We start from the raw sequence: 17,120 nt of genomic DNA, 5'->3' as shown, positions 1-17,120 counted from the left end.
GGTTGCAAATTTACATCTCAAACTATTGCTTTTTTTTGTTTTTTCAAGGATTAGTGTTTTAAACAAGCAATAAAGGTTCAAAATATGGATTTCAGGTTCTAGCTAGGTTTCAAGACAGGGTTAGTTTTTCTAATTAGGTCGGGGTTGGGGTTTCAAGCTTTGGGTTGAGATTCCAAGCTTGAAATTAGGGTGCCACATGGCAGACAAAAAACAAATGATATTGCCTGATTCCACATTTGCTTCTGTCGTATTTGCATAATTTAGATGAAGCTCGCCCACGACCAGTAGGCCTGCATAAAGTCATCATGACAGCCCCCATTGCCAGCTGTTCCACACGCCGTCTTCTCCTTCTGTGTGATGCAGAAAGACAACAAACACTCAACTTGGGGCCTTCTGATGCGGCGAAGAATTTCTTAAGGCTGTTCCGCCTCTGCCAAACCTTGCAGCAGCTAAGTGCCGCATGCCCGCCTGCTTCCATACATGCATTCGGCCATTTCCAGTACGCAGCCGTGACAACATGCCACAGCTGTCACAGCAAACACGGTTAGATGGGAGGAAACATACAGACGCATACACACACACTTTCATCACATGAAGATAAAAACAGCTTCCTACATCATATTAGATCAAAGGCGCATTTTACTCGACTACTTCACCAACAAGAATGTCTCTGATTATATTGGAATGATGTTTGAAGCGATGTTTGGGATTTGAAATGAGGGTTTCAAGCCAAGGGTAGGGTTTCAAACAATGTTTCGAGCTAAAAATTGATTATCGCAAAGGTTTGGGCTGCAAATTGTTTCAAACCAGGATTGTGGTTTAAAAGTGCAAATTAAGGTTTCAAGATGCATGAGGGCTTCAAAACAAGAGGTAGGGTTTCAAGAGCTGCTTACAAATCATAATTAGGCTTTCAAAAGTAGGGCTTTTCTTCGTGGCCGGCCATTTTGCTTTGTACTGACACATGCTGGTGACTGAAAATGACATCACAGTGCCTAAGGGCGCAGATTGTGAGCGTCACCTGACCAAACCCAGAAAGCTAGTGAGCCGTGAAGTCGTTACATGAGCCCTTAGGCACTGATGTTTTCAGGCGACAGCATGTATCACCACGAGCCAAAATGGCCACCCCCCGAGATAGACAAAAAAGAGGGGGATTTTTCTGCATCATTTATGTTCCACAAACATAATATTTTTCAGAATACTGTAGCATGGGCACAATGGGTGAACATAAAACAAGGAATACTACATTTTTGACATGACTTCTTCTTAAAGCATGTGTGGGTATTTGTTTGTTTATTGTTGTTTTTACATGGTTTCCAAATTATGTACAGATTTCCATTTGTGAGTCTGGGCCATGAGGAGAAACGTGCCTCATTATTGTTTTGTTTTGCTTTGTTTCCTGGCACGGGATACTTTTCCATGCAGACCTAATGGAGGACTACGATTGCAGACCAGGAGATAAATGGAATGAAATGTGAGAAGGAGCCTTGCTACTCCTGGATGGAAGAGGCCTTGCAGGCAATCCATCAGGACACTACGGAAGCATATTAAAAATTGCTTAACTTCCCGCCCGTCCATCGGATTCAACGCTTGGCATCTTCCTATCTTGACAGAAGAAAATAAAGGTTAGTCTTTCAAATTCATGTTTCTTGCCAGAGTTAGGGTTCCAAATAGTGAACCATTTGTTGTGATTTACGAGAACCAAAACCAACCCACACACATACAAAAGGGTCAGGGACTGGGCGTTCAAAATATTCTGCCTCATGAAACAAATTTGCTTTAGAAGCAAGTATGAGACGCTGTAACCCAGAGATCCGTTTTCAGACAAGGGTTAGATTTCACATTTGTTAGTAGCCAGGGTTTGAGTTCCAACTGTCGCCTGGGAGTGGGCAGCCCCCATTAACTGTTGATTATGTGCCCCGTCTGTAATGTTGTCAGCATACATGAGAGCTGCGAGCCGCAAGCGAGGATGTTGTTGGGGGAGCTCGCCGGTCGATACGAGAGGCCACTACCTCTCAGACGCTCGCATTGATTTACTGTATCTGTTGAGCTCCACCTGCCTGCCTGTCAAGATTAAAGCATTCTTGTCCTGTCAAAGACGCCCCGCCCCTCGCCCTCCCCCACCCCTACCCTGGAGAGAAGTTCTTTCCCACTGAATGCCTCACGGCCGCCGCCACGTATTGAAAAGTAGGGCACCTGGGCAAAATAGGGAGCTGCTTGCAAAGCATCACGATTGTTCGTGACCGCTTTAGTGCCTGAGCGACAACTGAAAGCTGCGGATGGATTGATTGATGTCAAGGATGGCATCAGAAACGTCTGATTGGGAGACTGATTGACTGGAATTGCTAATAAACACCGGTAAAACTGAAGCCTTTCTAAAAATAGGACTTTTAGCAAATACCTGCGGGATGCATCTTGAGTTGATAGATTTTCAAATTAGGGTTGCAGACTGGATTAGGGTAGAAAACAAGGGGCATGCTTTCCCATCTGGGTGACAAGTCTCAATGACATTTAACCCAAGAACACAAAGTGCATGCGTGCACAGCTATCTCCTGAAAACACACCTCCATTCAGCTGCTTCATTATTCAACAACGCGCCCAACATTGTTGCCATTTTGGCTCCCGGGCTGCAATATTGTAATTCCTCACTTCCCGCAAGTGCTGTTGGTTTGTACTGAATTCCAAAAAGAGGTCACATCTCTGCCGTATCGGCGTCTCTGCAGTATCAAGAGCTGAACTTTTCAAACTTCACTGAGCACCGGCAACTGGGTTCTCGTTACGCCGCTGGAGGAGCGGCCTCAAAAATCCTTCCTTCATCCTGCGGGAGAACAATACGTTTACTGACAAAGGCATGTTTGCTTATCTTTGTGTGCTTGGGGGGGTCACGTTGGGATTAAGGGTCTAGATTAAGGTTTCGAGACTGGGTTAGGTTTTCAAGACTGAGTTAGGGTCTGCAATTAGGGTCTTCAGCAAGGGTTCGGGTTTCCAGATTTGGCCTTGGTGGAGGTCTGAAGGCCCCCTAAGTTATATTGTCCCAATTGACCAAAGAATGATGACATTTCCACCATCATCATTGTGCCTCCTGTGATACATTTCTAAGAAGTGCTCCTTTCACTTCTTTGGGATGGAACTCACTGACAACTCCCCACTGACCAATTCCGAAGACTATTAGAGAAACAGTCTATAGCTAAAGCAGTGCTTTTTGTTCTTATCGCGCAGCAGGTAAAAGCTAAACAGCGTCATTAATCTTCGGAAATCAGTTCATTCACAAACAATCAACCGCGCCGAGTAAACCGAGTCTTTAAGTTGATGCTGGAAGTTTGTTTTCAGTTCATTTCCTCTCTCCTGACTATTTGATAAGATAATTTCAGGGACTCCACTTGTTTTACTTCTGCAGTTACAAGGCTTCTAAAAGAAGCCAGCAGAGGAACAAAGGCAGAGTGGCGCAGAAGGAGGGGAGAAAAATCAATGTAATTGAACACTGCCATAGAGAGTGTCAATACCAGTGTCTGACGCTAAAAAGGGAAAACGTGCGTCGTCATCGTGCGCCGCACTTAAAGCCGGCGGCCACTAGAGAACAAGTCACCGAGTCTCACAATCGCTTTAAAGTTTCAAAGTCGCGACACGCCAGCATCACGGCAACGGGGAAAACATCGTTCGATCTCGCTCATTAGGCTGCTAATGACTTACTGATGGTTTTTAGGTGTCGCCGTGTTTGTGAGGTAGTCCGAGCTCCTTTACTTGTCCCTAATGCCATCATTTAAGGCCTCCTAATGGAGCCAGCATGTCGCATCTTTGCTCGCCCTAATCAATGGAAATGCTGTTGTTTTTTTCATCTCCAAATCTTTTGATCACGTAAGGATGCAGGCAGACGACTTTGTCTTTGCTCTTATCCAAGTATAAAGGAAAGATTACCACGGCAAAATTCAGCTAAAAAGAAGTAAGCGTATTCCTCCTTTGAGCAGATAGTTGATTAGTCAGTTAGTTAGTCTGTCAGTTTTTTGGTCAATTTATCAGTCAGTTAGTTTGTTCATCAGTTTTGCCATCCAGTCAGTCGATTGTCAAGTTAGCCAGTTGGGTTCTGTTAAACAAAAAGAATGTTTCCCCAAATCCCTAAGAAGCTACATATAAATTTGGATTGCCAAACAAAATTTGAGTTTCCTAAAAACGAATATGTCAATGCAAATGCTTGGACTCAAGCATTCTTTTGTTTCTGGCTTCCCTGCCTCTTTGCTTGTTTGCGATGTAATGACGTCGTCTGAGTTGCGAACATTAAAATGTCAAAATGGCTTCCGACATTTGGAACTGTCAAATGCGCGAAGCGCCGCTTTAAAGCAGTGCTATGTTATAATTTGACCTTACAAAAGCAGTATCACAGTCGCACTGTTGCGACATTGCTTCCTAATAAGAATAAGCTTTTGTTGTTCTTGCCAAGGCAACCATAGGGGAAGACCAGCCAGGACAGCTCTCTGTGTCGTGGGTAACCATTTTTACGTAATGAAATGATCAGCAAATCTTACTTCATCAAATCGTTAGATTGTTGATTGACTGCTTAATCAGTCATTTAGCAAGACCGACAGTCAACCAGTCTACTCCCCAGTTATTCATACAGTCAACTGGGTAGTTAGTTAGTTGGTTGGTTGGTCGGTCGGTCAGTTAGTTAGTTAGCCTCAGTGCGATCGGAGTATCCGGCAGCGATGAGACCTTTGCCTTTGCTTCTGATCGGAGTCGTAGTAAATTATTCATCTGGGCACGGCAGTGACATATTTGACTTCTCTTCTTGTTTGGACCTCAAGGGTTCCTGTCTATGTGACGTTAAAACGGAGGACATCCGGCTCCTCGCTGTTCTTTTTTTTTTTTAATGAAAGTTGTTCATCATCACGTTGCCAGCAACAGGTTGACACCACTTAGTCTCCCCCGGGGAGAGCTGTCAGGTCCAGTTCTCCATCCTGACATTTTACTTTGACGGGGGGAGGGGGGGGACCAGCACTGGGACAGGCCCACTGCCACAGTGGCATGACAGCGTTTTAGGGCATGGAGCTCATACGAAAAGCAGCACAGTTTCTGAAAAACTGTTGAGTTTCAATATAACAGAGCTACACCTTTTGGACAACAGCTCATGTTGTACATCTGTTGTACGGGCCCTTGACTACACCACAACAATAAAAATCTGTTGGAAGACCTTGGAGATGCATCTGAATAGAGCTGTGAATACAATGTGCAAGACCCTGAGCATGCTTCATATAGCCATCCTTTCATGGTTGAGTTCAGGTATGCATTGTCCATATTGTGTTCTGCTTCAGAAAAAGAACTTGAGTGACATTTTAGAGCTAGGCTTTGAGTTGCTTCTAACCTTCATTTGGTCGGTTGGTTGGTTGGTTGCATGCTTGATTGGTTGCTTGGTTAGTTGCCTGGTTAGGTGCTTGGTTGATTTGTTCATTGGTTTGTTGATTCATGCAGAAAGTTGTCCGGGTTAGGGCTAGTTAATTAGCCTCTGTTGTTTAAGAAACCACTAATTGCATAATTTGGCCACATTGTACAAAGTCTTCCCTGAGGTCAGTCGTTGCAGAGATGGCCAGAGTGTTTGTTAGTTTTGCCCCACTACGCCTTCGTGGTTGCTTTCAGGCATGACGCAGTGCGTGTGTGTGTTTCGGGAGGTGGGGGGACGGCTGTGAGGGTTACACTAATTCATGCTGACATCCAGAGAAGTCGTGATTGCATTCAGAGCTTTGTGGGCAAGCTCCATGTGGGCGGTGGCGGCGGCGGAGGGGTCGTGTTGGTGTCTCCCACCGAATCTTTAACAGCCTTGTAAGAGCTGCTGGATGGTCACCGGCCAGTCGCCCAGGGGGAGAAAAAGAGCCAACGCAGCCAAAAGAGGAAGTGTCGGCTTGCGTTTCCAGGAATACGCACCTTTCATGAACAGTCCGGTGATCCCCGGCCTCACTGCATCGCCGATGCACCTGGCCCTCCGTGACCCTTGGGTGTGTGCAGTCAGTACGTAATCGCGACTGTTTGTGTTGAATAATTCACCAGCGCCGGAACAACATGGAGCACTCATTGCTCACTCATTCCGTGGCGCTTTCCGCTGCAGGTCAACACGGCCGCCCAGATGGAAACACAGAAAGCTCTTAGGAGCTCAGCTCAGTCCATATCAATTAACCCGTCTACCTTCAGCCAATCAGAATGGCACGAAAACAACAACGGTGACTTGAAGTTTCCGCAAGTACTGGCATTGGTTGAGCCCTCTGTTTTGTTGTTATTGTGCGCTTACCTCCACTAATTCTGTCCTACGGAGAAATGCTTGGGTGGTTCCGAGTTCAGGTCCATTTGACTTCAACCTACACAATGTAGTGCCTAATGGTTCACAGTGCCTTATTACCACCGCCAAGCTGGATGGAGGCGGATATCCTTTCTTTGTATGTTAGCAACATAACTCAAAAATGTCAAAAGTACCTCCAAGAGGGCTGAGGCACAAAAATAATAAATACATAAAATAATCATACTGAATGACCTATTCAAGATTTTGCAGTTCTTCTTGAAATGAAATTATTGAATAATCAGCTCAAAAGTATTCAATCTTTTTTCCCCAGAATCACTGCAGTGTTGCAAGAAAAAATCTTACAGTGTCGATTTTTCAAAAATTTCCACGGACGTCAGATTGCTGTCATTTTGGGGCCACGGTGCCCAGCAGGCTCGCATCCCCAAAAGGACATTGCAGCCCAGGGCAGCATCATTCATGCTCGTTTCGCCAATAACTCCCTTTGACTTCCAGTTGTGTGGCAAGACTCCACACCAGTGAGAGAGAATGGCTTTTTTTCCTGACCATGAATGTGACAAATGCGTGAAGACTCAGTGGGCTAGAATGTGTAGAGGAGGGTTTTGCGGGGTGTTGATGATGGCGATGTTGGTGTGGGGAGGGGGGCGAGCAGCCTTCCCACTGACGATCACATCGGCGGCGGTGAACGCATCACAACACAACGCTGTAGGCGACTGCAAGTCAACAGTGTCTAATGCGAGCCTTTGGCATGCAGGGTGTTAAATAGATTGTGAAAATGCTCTTTTCATGACTAAGATGGAGCTTTTCATTAATCCCGCAGCTCAACCTGCCTCCGCATCACAGGCCCCCTGAAGGGAGGGGAGGGGGACACACAAAAATGCTCACGGAGGCCGGCAGGATCTTGCAAGCACCCGTGGTCCTGGCACACCACCCCAACCGCCCTCCATCCCGTGCATGCAAGCAGATATGCATTTGTATAGTGGACCTCCATCCAGTACATGCGGTGCGCTATAGGCGTCTCGTTCCCTGAGCATGTGCCATTTTCTGAACAGGCACGCACATATGCTTTTGGACGCTGCCTGTAGGTGGATGCGCTTGATACTGCGGGTATTTGCTCAACTTAAATTGGGTTTTTGCCTTTTATGCAGGGAAGATATAGCACTTATTGATAGATTTTATTTTGGGGGATGCCGCTCATAATGATACCCACGCGAGGATTACAGCAATGGAAAATATGCATGTGTGTGGATGCTGATAGTTGCTGTGCCATGATAAGCGTGTCACATTTACATTTTCTTTTTTATGTATTTGTTACTGATGCATATGTCATCGTTAAAGAGCTCATTTCGACAGAAATCTCTGACCTGCATGCATCAATCGGACTCAAAAAAACAATCTTTATCTTCAGTCATCATTTCTAAAGTTGGTTGCATGCAGCAAATGCAACTTTGTTATTCGCTGCGTCGTGAGAAGCCGCAGGGAATGGGCACATTCATTCCCTCAGTTTGATTTCACCCTCTTCCTCCTTCGCTGACATCTTGCATTAATTATAAATCCAGCGTGACTAAATGAACAGGTGTGCAAACAAATTGGATCCGTAATTGCAATATCGACGTTAGAGATGAGCTCGGCTCGGGAGTTCAGTTGGATTGTAGAGGCGTGGCCGACTAGGTCGCTGGTGCCGTTAGCCGCCCAAGCCGGATGTTTGTGTGGTGCACCCGAGCTGATTTTGGTGAGTGTGTTGTTGATGGACGACCAAATGTCTGACGTAGAGTGAGTCGCGACTGCAATTGATTGGCCAAACAAGAAACCACAGCACAGGGTGTGTACCTGTGTGTTTGTGTGCCTCCTCGCCACCTTTAGAAATCATTTAAGCCACTTCTGTACCTCATTTGAAATAATGTGAACTGTACCACTTGATGAGTTATATAATAGGATTTTACTTTTATTCACATGAAGCTATAGAGTTTGCTCTGAAATGGAAGGTGTGTGTGCATGCAACGTGCTCACTCATCTCTTCCACTCATCCAGTTGCACCCACATTCAGAGGTGGAAAGAAGTGAACAAGTGCCATGTTATTATTACTCCGTGTACCTCACTGGTGCTCTTTTGAAAAAGGACCATATGTCCGCATTCCATCGGGAGCTTCCATTTTAGCAGTCACGGCTCAGTCACACAGCAGCAAAAATAAATTGCGTCTCCATCACGGCAGCGTCACTGTGACACATGTTACAGACATTCCAGATACTGTTTTGCATTCATCTCACAAAGTAGACTACATGAAGACTGTAATGCTTTAAATATTGTTGCAGAACTGTCTGTGCTAAGAGGCAACATAACGCTACTGAGAACCCAGACCCAGGCTTCACACCCCTTCACAATCCCTCCTTGAAACGCCAACCCAGTCTTCAAACCCTAATATAAAACCCAGACCCTGAAATACTACTTCAAAAGCCTAACCCACATAAAATGCTGTTGTAACCACTGTAGCTCATGATAAAAAAAAAATAACAATACTGAAAGCCTCATTTGAGTTCTTAAAACAGGCTTGAAAGCAAAAACGAATTATATCACAGAGGTCCTGCAAAAAAATAAATAAAATACAAACACCCCAAAAAATATATACTGTTAAAGATTCATTATTAATTATGAATTTGTTACTGGGGAGAATGCAGAAAAATTGGAAACTATCCAAAAGTCAATTATCTGGCTTGGCACACCGTGAGTCCAAGAACGGTTTAAGAAGCCAGTGCCCTTGGAGGCCCCCCGCCCCGGCAAATTACAAACACCCAAAAAAATATACTGGTAAAGCTTCATTATTTATTATAAATTCATTACTAGAGAGAACGCGGAATGTGGAAGAATTGGAAAATATCCAAAAGTCAATTATCTAGCATGGCACCCCGGGGGGTCCACGAACATTTCAAGGGGCCAGTGTCCTTGGAGACCCCCCGCCCCCAGCTCCGCCAGTGGTTGCCAACAAACCATTGAAGTGATTTACTTGGGATCTTAGTAAATCAGAGCCTGAATATGCAAAAGTGAGGTGCGTGGCTGCACTCAGGTGTGTAACAAACTTGTTTAACAAATGGACTGAGGCATGTTGGGAACTTAAATGGACACGCGTGGAAACAAATGGAACTGGGAGGCACATTCGCAGGCAAAGATGCTCTTGAACCCCGGTGTAAGATAATGTGTATAATCCACAGCAGGGATGTTAAGTGCACTCATTTCACACTCCATTTCACACAACGCTGCCCAAGGAAGAAGAATGTGTGCGTGCGTGTGTATATGTGCGTGTGTATATGTGTGTGTTTATGTGTGTCTACGATGACTCAGGCGACGCACATTAGTCTTCTTGTGCTGCGCCGCTCCCCGCTGTTGTTTCCCCTCTTCTGTTAATAACCTGAAAACCTATAATAGTTACACAATATTTCAACATTAATGAAATGTCAGCTGCATAATACGAGTCAGGTTACGCCTGAAATGAATACTTGTCGGACGACGTCACTGTCGGATGTGGCTCACCAGATGTATGCCAGGCATTGACAATGCCACTTTCTCACCATCCATCCATCCTTTCATCCATCCATCCATCCATCCATCCATCCATCTTCTATCGCTTATACCACTTTGTCCAGCTCATCCCAGGGATCCCAAGGCATTCCCATGCCAGCCGAGAGACCTAGTCTCTCAAGCGTGTCCAAGTTCATCCCGAGGGTCTCGGTGGGACCTGCCCAGAACACCTCACCAGGGAGGCGTCCAGTAGGCATCTTAATCAGATCCCCAAGCCACATCATCCAGCTCCTCTCAATGCAAAGGAGCAGCGGCTCACCTCTGTAACTTCAAACGCAGAGATAGAAAAGCCCACCTCATGAATTACCGGTAAAGCTTGGTGCACAAAATATTTCACATTCTATATAAGGGTATTTTTTTTCCAGAAAGCACAGAACAATGGAGTGTGCTGGTGGAAGTCATGGCACGACTTTAATTATATTCCCATTGTTTCCAACTGCATGGGGGAAAATTTGCTTAGAAGAGTCACTGTGTATAATCCTATGCGCGAACACCATTATGTTTTATTATTAATAGTGTTATGACAGATGTACTGTACTGCGTGTGTGTGTGTGTGAAATAACTTAATAAGAGTGTTGTATTTATTTTGGTATGTGATGAATGGAGCTGTTCTGGGAAACCAACCACCAGAGCTGGTTGTTTGTAGTGCGTCCATGTGTCTGATTCACCTCCTTTTTTTTTTTTTTTTTTTTTTACAGTGAAATTGTTTGGAAAAGCTCCCTGCTGAGCAGATGGTGTCTGGCAGTAGGAGAAGGAAGCACACATACACACAGGCACACACTCGCTTCCTATTTCCAGTTGGAGTTTTTGTAAAGGGAATAACCAAGGTCTCGTGGGATTTTGACCACAGATGTGTTTTGGTAATCTGTATTTTATGTGCTGCAAGTGAGTGCATGAGCCTGAGAGTGGAAAAGGCTGGAGAGCGTTTCTATTTGGAAGCCTTTGATCAAGGTGTGACATGATGTGTGAAGATCTATATGCAACACATTCATTTGGGCCAAAGTATTGTCATCCTGCTAAATTCACTGGTAGGGAGGGTGTTTATTTTTTATTTTTTCTGCCTCAACATGACGCATCATCACCTGAGGCAGCACAGCAATGTTGAGATGGTGACAGAGCATCACGCTTTAGGCTGTTTTCTTCGTCTTACTTCTTCTTCCGCTGGAGGCACTTTAGCAACACTTGAGATCCAAAATGAATGAGCTAGCCAAAGCACGGACCTAAGTCGAGTTGAAAATCACTGTGGTCAAGAGATTGACACACAGATTGGAAAATTGACTTAAAAATCTCACAACTTGTGAAAGCCCAATTTAAAACCCACACGGGCTTGAAATGTTAACTTGATGCTCTACTTACAGACACAAGTCAACAGAACACATTTCAAAAGTCACATGACCACTGCATGTGCTTTGGGGGCTACATATAAAATCTCATATAGGGTCAGTCGCTCATAATATACTGTGCAAAATGAGTGGATGTGAATTAATTCACTTAACGTTGAGGGAAGAACATCTTGGAAGTCAAAGAAAGATCAATTGGAAGGTTGTGATGAATATCAGCAGAGTTTCTATATAGTACAGTGAACATCAGTGCTTGCTCAGCGATCTGATCAAATATGCAAAAAAAAAAAGCCTGGATTCTTTCACTTTACACTGAAATTAGAACAACTTGGATGTCCACCAGGCTAAATTGGAGGTTCTCCTGATCGTTAACAGCAAATATGCAGCCAGTGCACTCTTGCTAGGCCAACTCTTCTCATTTACAAAATAGTCATTTTTATTATCAACCCTGACCCTTGTAGCTGTACTGGAAGGATTTAATATTTTTTTTTGCTGACGTTGCACTGGAGGAGCAGATAAGGCAAAAGCACACACACAAAAAAAGTCAGTGGAAGCCGCAGCAGACATTTCAAGCATAATATTACTCGCCGGGTAGAACGCGAACAACCCGAGATGTCACATATGGTAGACCACAAGAGAGTGACTTAAAAACCTCCTGGGTTTTTTTTTTTTCGCCGCGTCAGAGCCTTGAGTTAATTACACTGCTAGTTGAGTCGGAATGCAGACAATGAACATAAGCACCACTACCTTCCTTCACCATGTGTCCAATTGAAGCTGTGAGAATAACGCGGCACAAAGCTAATCTTTGGTCCCTGCAATAAAAGGCCGCGGGGAGCTCCTCAACCCGGGCGGGCGCAAATGCCGATATTAACACGGCGGTGTTGTCACGGTGTCGTGTTGCTTACGGTGCAATGACCACATAACCTAATGTGCACCGCTCCAGCATCTACTACAACTAAATAATGCTGCTGCATCAAGAGGCGTGCAAGCTTTAAGTGCCCTATTAAAGTTTGCTGGAGGAAGAAGAAGAGGAGGAGGGAGGTGGGGGGGGGGCACCAGCATCATCATCACCACCACTGTCAGGAGGCACATACTCAGTCTCACACAAACACAAGAGGGTGAAGGAATTGAGCTCATCCTAGCGTTTCCACAATTGTAGGATATTATAAGACTCATTTTACTATTGTCCAACCATCCATTGAAGGTGCTTCTCTACATGACTCAACTTGTGTCAGGGCTATTGAGATGATGAATTTGGGGAGGGGGGGGGGGGCAGTGCATATTGCTCCGCTGATGTGCACCAGCTGTTGCTATAGCTTTAACGCTCCAACTCTAGGCTGAAATTTACTGAGCGTGTTTTAATCGAATTTTTGTTGCGGGGGGGAAAGTGGGGTGTGTGCTTGAGGCGCCTCTGCAGCGCGGGATGCTCGCATGCAGACAAGACGATGCACCTTTTGAAACCACACATGCAACAACAAGCACAGTTGGGCGTCGCGCAGCACGCATTGATGTACAAGTGGCACAAGTCCTCAAAGCACGTCTTATGCGTCCATTTCGTGATTATTCTGCAGACTTTAAAGCGTAAAAGAAGCATTTTGTTTGTTTGCATGTTGCGATAGTAACGTGGTGCAGCACTTACCACCGGTTTTCTTCTTCCTTGCAGAGCTTCCAATGCGGTTCTCCACGCGATAGATTCAGCGTGGGTCTTCCACGTAGTATCCACGAGGAAATCCACAGAGCTCTGTACACCGGGGGAAGTGGTGCTGAAAAGTCTGCAACTTGAATCGTGGGTGGCTGACTCGGGAGGGAGGCGGGGGGGGGGACACGATGTAAACCAAGCGAGGTTGCCTCTTTTTTTTTTTTCTTCTCCCGTTGGTGGATTTTCCCCGCGCGTGATTGATGCTCCACGGACAAACACGCGGCGTTCTTATCTGCGCCGAACTGCACCCCGAGTAGGAGAGACGGCGAAGGTGTTGATGGCAGATTAGTGAATGTTCGGCGATAACAGCCCCCAACCTTTACCCCTTATTTGAGTTAAAACGTCAACGCGGCTTCGGCAGGGATAACGCAGCAGATGCGACCGCCCCTTTATTCTGTCAATTAAGAATAATTAAGTGGAATTGTTGCGTCCATGAGGAAGACAAGCCTGCTGTTCGGTAACCTCGCGCCGTGGAATGACTGAGTGCGCGCGCGGCGGATGATGCGCGTGGTGCGTTGCGCGTGGTGCGTTGCGCCTTGTGCGTAAAGCATGACGAAGATACCAAGTCCAATCAGTGTGAGGAAAAACTCTCACTTTGTGCAACATGCCCAATATCACACACAAACAACACACGTACAAAAGTATGTTTTAGTGTTTTAATGTGTTTTTTGTTACAGGTGCGCACACCTGCATACACGGCCAATCCACATTTAAAAAATAGCTTTATTCTTTTCCAGGTATACCATGATAGATGGCAAAAACTGACAGAAAATCATTCAGAAAGTGTTTTTAAGCAGTGCTGTGCATAAAGAGACGGAAGGAAAGTAGAGATGTAAAATGATAGGAAGGAAGCAATGTCTGAGGGAACGAAGGCAGGAATAAAGGAAGCAAAGAATGAAGGAAAAACAAGTCGGAAGTGAAAGAAAGAAGCAACCTAAGCCACAGAAGGAAGGATGCATGAATTGAAAGCAGATGAGAGATCAGAGACAGAAGGAACAAAGGCAGAAATTAGGAAATTGTAGGTAAAGGTGAAGGGGCAAAGGTCCAAAAGAAATGTCTAAAGGAAGGAAGTCAAGAAGGAAAGATCATCTGAGCGGAAGGAAGGTGAAAAGAGGCTAGAAGTTAAGAAGAAGGGAAAGAAAGATGTTTCAGGAAGGCAAGGGTGTAAATGTGATGCATGTGTGAATAAAAATTGGGGTTGCAGGAAGGAAGGAAAGGAAAGGGAAGTCAAATGGCAGGTAACAAGCAGACATTTTAGTCCAACGTGGTTCAATCATCCACATTTAACTTCAGAGCTGCATTACAGAGCAACTCTTTACAGGTGAATTCCTTCAATTTCCTCCATCTGAAACACAATTTCCTCCCTCCTCTGCTGTTTTGGTTGGCAACAAAATTGACTCATCAATTAACTCTGTAAGGCTGCCATGAGAACAATCAGACGCTTACTCCCCGTATTATTTTCTCAATGACTGGAATAGGGAAAGATTCATTTGAGGGAGGCGTTTATGTGTCTCAAGTAGATGAGGACCTCGCTCCACTCTGCGGGTCACACCTGTGGAGTGGGCAACGGGGAGGGCGGGCGCTGCACTCTTCTCCACGTTGCTCTCCTTTGAGGCAGCCTAGCTGCTGAATATTCATGAGCGATGTGCGCGTTCCGCAATCTGGGGGATGCCATGTAACAAAAACACACTGCCAGCTTGTTCCTGTTATGAAACTAAATGTTAGATGTGCTTTTGTTATCCCACAATGCACCGGGACTGTGTTTTCAGACTCACAAATAGAACCTGCACAATTTCAACGGGAGTTTTAGTTTAATCTCTGCAGTTTAGAGGATTTACGCTAGCTTTGTTTTCATTGACATGACTTTCCGTGGATGTAATGTCGTCTTATCCTCTTTGCTGCTTTTCACTAACTCTATTCTGACCTGCGTAATTTATTGGATTGTGGTAGTCTTCGTTCAATGTGCAATTTTTTAGGAATTCATTGTGATTTTAGTAGAACCAGCACAGCTTGTCCTTTTTTTTGAAGGCCTTTTTAACAACCACAATTTATCCATCCGTCTATTCATTCATTTTTCGTGCCGCTTGTCCCCACAGGGCGTGCTGGAGCCTATCCCAGCAGTCATCGGCCAGTAGGCAGGGGACACCCTGAACTGGTTGCCAGCCAATCCCAGAGACACAGAGATGAACAACCATCTGCACTCGCACTCACCTACGGGCAATTTGGAGTGCCCAATCAGCGTTATTGGAATGTGGGAGGAAACCCAAGCGCCGCAGGCTCGGGGAGAACATGCAAACTCCACACAGGTAGGTAAACCTCTGAACTGTGAGGCAGACGTGCCAACCAGTGCGCCACCATGCACCCCCGGACAGAATTTATTATAGCCTTATTTTAATATGCATACCTCGGGACTTTTACAAGATTTGAAGAAGTCTTGAGGAGATTTTACAAGATTTGCAGTAGTCCTAATTTTACCTGAACTTTGGCATTTATAGTATCATAGATCTGTACTTTCACGAATAGCAACTGTAAATAATTAAATGAATAAATAAATGAATAAATATATCTACACAAAATGAACCGCTGTAACCTGCATATTTTTTATTAATAAAAATCACAGTAACTCTTTTTATCCATGTAGATTTTTATGACCCATCTTAAGCGGGGTATCTCACTGAAGGCAGAATGTTTGCGAGTGTCAGTAAAGGCCGCGGATGCACGTTCACCTCAGAGAATATTTGGTGAACGTTTGCAACCTTGAACAAACCCTGATAAGAGCAAAACATTCACCTTCGCCACCACTCACAAACGCTCACCCTGAAGTGACAAACCCAAGCTCTTGAGATGTTTATTTTATTCATTTTATTTTCAAATTAGCCTTATTTTAACCTGTGCCAGTTTTACAGGGTTTACTTGAGTCATCCTTTCATTTTCGCAGCTTTTACAATATCCATACTACTCTTGTAACTTGTTCAGCATGGTTGGGAATGATGGGAACCTTATTTTAACCTGCTTTTACGGGATTTACGGTAGTCTTGTTTTAACCTTCGCAGCGTTTATGAGATTTATGGCAGCCTTATTTTGACCTGTGCAATTTTTACAAGATTTATTGGAGCCTTATTTTTAAAGGTGCTAGAGGGCACAAAAGCGGAACCTTGGAGGGTACCACCCCAATGGCAAGAGTCGAAAAATTAATATTCATGCACTGTTTTCCCTGGGAGTGCCTGCACTGAATAGGACATTTTCACGCCTTCCAATCCCAGCAGCTCAGCTTCCTTGTTTCAATTAGCCACGGGGTGGAGAGAATGGAAAGCCGCGTTAATTCCAGTCACTCTCGGAATCCCCGGACGGCGTAATCACCTGCCCCCAGACGCTGCTCATTTCATGGACACATAATGGGAATTACTCAGAGTATAAATTCTTCAGTTCAAAAGGTTCTCTCATCTAGTGGTGTGATTCATTAGGAAGGCCAAACGTTGAGCTGCCTGTGACAGCTTGGGATTTTTCTTTCCTGGTCACTTCAATTTAACTCTAGAGGAGGAAAAATGAATGATTTTCCACTTCTTTCAATCAAGCTGGCAAACAAAGTGCCCCACAGGAACGTAAAATGACCTGTGTGTCCTTCAGCTTCAACAAACTTAGTTGTGGCCAACATGTTGCATTGCTTTTCATCAGGTTCTGTTTCATCTAACATTGAACTCGTGGTGGCACAACATTTGCTTCTATTAATAGTTTCCCCAGACTACAATTCCCTAAATCATCTCAAAATCTTCTTACAACATGACCAAAACAATAAAATTACCCGAACAAACAAATCTGTAACGTCCACGTATCAGCCAGGCCTAACTGAGCTCCTCATTTGAGATGCATGGCTTCAACATACTTTACAGGACTTTGGTTCCAGTTTCTCATATAGCAGGTTCCAAAACATGCCTGTTTGGTTCATTGAGTATTTTAAATTATCGGTATAGCTTAAATACACACTTGCTCACCTGTCACTTGAATTCTCTTGTAATCCAAATTCAAAGCGATGACCTTCGATGTATATGGGCAAATAATAAAACAAAGGTTCAATGCATTGACAACTGTCTTTCATGGCTTACTGTTACATGAAATTCAATCCCATCCGTTTTGCAACCCGCGGCCAAGCGTCCTTCTGTGGCTGCACCGCATCATAACAACAGGCAATTAAGTATCAGCGTGTGGATGTTAAATGTGCTTGAACGTCAAAACG

General features: G+C 44.7%; 1 protein-coding gene and 1 long non-coding RNA gene across 2 annotated transcripts in view; one reads left to right on the top strand and one right to left on the bottom strand.

The window, feature by feature from the left end:
• Positions 1–13,358, bottom strand: part of LOC148391330 (metabotropic glutamate receptor 4-like) — an 87,568-nt gene extending 74,210 nt beyond the window's left edge. The window contains exon 1 of the mRNA XM_088389269.1: positions 12,827–13,358. The gene's annotated coding sequence lies outside the window, so the exon portion shown is untranslated. The remainder of the gene's footprint in view (positions 1–12,826) is intronic.
• The window catches only part of LOC148391329 (uncharacterized), a 131,975-nt gene extending 116,514 nt beyond the window's left edge, over positions 1–15,461 (top strand). The window contains exons 9-10 of the long non-coding RNA XR_015861233.1: positions 265–1,622; positions 14,983–15,461. This is a non-coding gene — a long non-coding RNA (uncharacterized LOC148391329). The remainder of the gene's footprint in view (positions 1–264; positions 1,623–14,982) is intronic.
• The last annotated feature ends 1,659 nt before the right edge of the window (positions 15,462–17,120 follow it).

The sequence above is a fragment of the Syngnathus floridae genome, chromosome 11, assembly GCF_059516105.1.
Source record: "Syngnathus floridae isolate MCC-2025c chromosome 11, RoL_Sflo_1.0, whole genome shotgun sequence".
Classification (NCBI taxonomy): Eukaryota; Metazoa; Chordata; class Actinopteri; order Syngnathiformes; family Syngnathidae; genus Syngnathus; species Syngnathus floridae.
The sequence above is the reverse complement of the archived record's forward strand: the minus strand, read 5'-3'. Positions and strand labels throughout refer to the sequence as shown.